Consider the following 3886-nt stretch of genomic DNA (forward strand, 5'->3'; position numbering starts at 1 on the left):
GTCCGAAATTGTGTCCAACTCTTTGAGACCCCATGGACTGTAGCCTGCCAGGCTCTCCTGTCCATGGGATTTCCCAGGCAAGAATACTGAAGAGGGTTCCCATTTCGTCCTACAGGGATCTTCCCGATCTAGGGATCTAACCTGCATCTCCTGCATTGGCAGGTAGGTTCTTTACCACTGAGTCACCTGGAAAGCCCTTGTTCTCTTGCATGAGGCTTTTTGACTCAGTATAAAACGTTTGGGAGATTCATCCATGTTGCCACATGTATCTGTACATCATTCCTTTGTATGGCTGAGTAGTAGTCCATTTCCTGATACCTGGAATTGTTAGACTTTTTACTTTGAGTCAAGAATATGAAGTGGTAACTCATTGTGGTTTTTTTCCCCTTGGCCATGCCATGAGGCTGTGGGGTCTTAGTTCCCCGACTAGGGATTGAACTTGTGCCCCACTGCATTGAAAGTGTGGAATCTTAACCATTGGACCACCAGGGAAGTCCTCATTGTGGTTTTAGCTTGCATTTACCTGGTAATAAAAAATGGCAGCTCACTTCATTTGCTTACTGGACATTCATATGCTTTCTTTTGAGAAATATCTGTTTAACCCTTGTGTTTATTTTTTTTTTAAAGTTGATTTAGTAAGAGTTCTTTATATGTTCTAAATATGAGCCCTTTGTCAGCCTTTTATCTCTTGTGAATGTTTTCTCCCTATCTGTGGTGTACCTTTTTACTTCCCCAAGTGTGTCTTTGGGTACTTTAAATTTTGATCATGACAAACTGATCAATTTTTGAAAACAGTTAATGCTTTAGTGTCCTGTCTAAAAAAATCTTTGCCTATCCCAAGGTCAAGAAGATATTCTCCTATGTTTTCTTCTAGAAGCATTATAGTTTTATCTTTTACATGTACACCTGTGATCTATCTTGAATTAATTTTTGTATGTGATATGAGGTAGGGGGAAAGTTTTTTCCCCTATGGATATTAATTAATTTGTGGAACATGAGACTCTATTTGTTGGAATCTCAGACATTAATTGTCCTGGGTAAGTTGTGCTTGTCATATACCCTGTCTCCCAGAGTTGATTATCCAGCTTCCTGTAAAGCCCTGCTTAGAAGATAAAATGATGATGATAAAAGAGACAAATCCCTAGACAGAGAACAGAAACATCAGAAAAAATTCCAACTGCCCATCTGTAATTTTGTCCAGCCTTTAGCCTCCCTCATTGTCCAAGCTGTGTTTGCCTTCCCATGGCCTGAGCCAAAGAGGACAGAGGTGAAGGGGAAGCCAAGCTGGGAGCAGGATGAGAGGAAACACAGGAGCAGAGGCTGGGAAAGTACCCCAGTGCTGAGCCAGGCTGGGCTGGAAGATGGCTGGTTCTTTGGGGCCCTGGGCAGGGATGTGGACTGCCCAGCCTGTCTCTGTCTCTCTCCTGTGATTTGTGGAGCCTGAGAATATGAAACCTCAGAGGTGCAATGCAGGTGAGTGGGTTCGTGGGCCAACCCCTCCCCCTACAAGCCTGGACTCTCCTCTGCAGCATTGCAACCTGGGATCTAGAGGCAAGGTGGGTGAGAGGAACCAACGCTAGTTGAGCATTGACTGTGCAACAGTTATCTCCATCCTAGGGGCTTGTGTATGGTATCTCATTCATTCATTCATCCTGTTTGCCCTACCACCTTAGGAGAAAGATACTTATTCCTCACAGATGAGGAAGTTGATGATCCAAGAGGTTAAGTATGTGTGTTTGGGCTTAGTCCACTCAGTTGTCTCCGACTCTTTGCGACCTCTTGGACTATGGCCCTCCAGGGCCTGGGATTCTCCAAGCAAGAATATTGGAGGGGGTTGCCATTCCCTTCTCTAGGGGGCCTTCCTGACCCAGGGATTAAACCCTGGTCTCCTGTGTTGTAGGCAGATTCTTCGCTGTCTGAGACACCAGGGAAGCCCGAGGTGAAGTAAGCTTCTCAAGATTTCTCAGCTCATAAATGAGGGAGTAAATATTCTCTTTTTCCACTGTCCCTTCCACTGCAGCTCATCCCCACTGTGCTCCAGCCCTTCCCAACCATCTGCTGCGTGAGAAATCAGACCACTGCATAACTACAGTCTTCCCTCCTGAGGAACTTGTAAGCAAGCAAAAAAAAAAAAAAAAGAAAAAAGAAAAAAAAATGCATATGGGGTATTCCCCATTGACATTTCCTCCCAAATAACCCCAGTTTCTAATGGCACAAAGAGACTTTCAAGTCCAAGGTAAGGATTTGTTTGTACCGATTAAAATATAATATAAAGCCATTTTGAGGACTTTCCTGGTGGTCCAGTAGCTAAGACTCTGCACTCCCAAAGCAGGTGGTCTGGATTTGATCCCCCATCAGGGAACTAGATCCTGCATACCTCAACTAAAGATCCCACAGGCCACAACAAAGATCCTGCCTGTAGCAATGAAGATTCTGCGTGTGTGCTGCAACGAAGACCCGAGGCAGCAGATACATACATAAATAAAACATTAAAAAATTTTTTGGACGTTCCTTTGGTTTTCACTGACTCAACCAACCCTCTTGAGATGATACTGAAGAGTCAACAAGTTCTTCCCACAATGCCATGTCTTAGCCCATTTGGGTTGCTCTAACAAAAAGACCATGGGTTGGGCAGCCGAAACAACAAACATTTAGGGAAGTCCTCATCTGTGCACACTCACTCCAGAACAACATGTGATCTAACCCCTGGTCAGCCGAGGTCCATGGAAGTGTTTCTTTCCAAAGAAGGGCTTGAGCCCCAAAGGTTAATTTAAGACATTTGTTTCCCCCAGCACAGAAAATAAGGAAGTTCTGAAGTTTATATTTCTTTCTCCCAAGAAAAAGTTTCAGAAGTCTCAGATAAGGGTTTTAGACAAGGCTCAAGGGTAAGGCACTGGACTTTGGGCCTCCCTCCCCTCCTTTTCCCTCTAGGGACCTTTGCTCTTGGAAAGTCATCCTTGAGCCCAGCCCCCTTGGGGGGAAAGGCAGAGGAGTAGGCAAGACCGCCCCTCCCTCCACCCCAACCCCAAACTCCAAGGTGTAAGATTTATTTGTTGTTTTCCTGATACACCTAGTTCTGTGCAAGGCTTGGTAAAGGGTTGTACTGAGGGACTTCTCTGGTGATCCAGTGGACAAGACTTCACTTTTCATTGCAGGGGGGTGTGGGTTCTATCCCTGGTCAGGAAACTAAGATCCCACAAGTCACTCACCAAAAAGCAAAAACATAAAATAGAAGTAATATTGTAACAAATTAATAAAATGGTCCACATCAAAAGAATTCTTTTAAAAAATAAAAGATTGTACTGATTCATGGCAAATAGAAGGGGGAAAAGTGGAAGCAGTGACAGATTTTGTTTTCTTGGGCTCCAAAATCACTGCGGATGGTGACTGTAGTCATGAAATTAAAAGATGCTTGCTCCTTGGAAAGAAAGCTATGACAAGTTTAGACAGTGTGTTAAAAAAACAGATACATCACTTTGCTGACAAAGGTCTGTATAATCAAAGCTATGGTTTTTCTGGTAGTCATGTACGGATATGAGAGTTGGACCATAAAGAAAGCTGAGCGCTGAAGAATTAATGCTTTTGAATTGTGGTGTTGGAGAAGGCTCATGAGTCCCTTGATTGCAAGGTGATCAAATCAGTCAATCTTAAAGGAAATCAATCCTGAATATTCATTGGAAGGACTGTTGCTGAAGCTGAAGCTCCAGTACTTTGGCCACCCAATGTGAAGAGCCGACTCAGTGGAAAAGACCCTGATGCTGGGAAAGATACTGAAGGCAAAAGGAAAAAAGGGTGATAGGTGATGAGATGGTTAGACAGCATCAAAGGCCATGAATCTGAGCAAACTCCAGCAGACAATGAAGGACAGAGGAGCTTGGCGGGCTGC

The 3886-nt window shown here is 44.0% G+C and overlaps 1 long non-coding RNA gene across 1 annotated transcript; it reads left to right on the forward strand.

The window, feature by feature from the left end:
* Positions 1 to 1319: 1319 nt before the first annotated feature.
* Positions 1320 to 2471, forward strand: LOC122693508. Its single transcript, XR_006340927.1, has 3 exons — positions 1320 to 1473; positions 2021 to 2236; positions 2333 to 2471. It is a non-coding gene; the product is annotated as an uncharacterized LOC122693508 (long non-coding RNA).
* The last annotated feature ends 1415 nt before the right edge of the window (positions 2472 to 3886 follow it).

The sequence above is a fragment of the Cervus elaphus genome, chromosome 5, assembly GCF_910594005.1.
Source record: "Cervus elaphus chromosome 5, mCerEla1.1, whole genome shotgun sequence".
In the NCBI taxonomy this organism is placed as follows: Eukaryota; Metazoa; Chordata; class Mammalia; order Artiodactyla; family Cervidae; genus Cervus; species Cervus elaphus.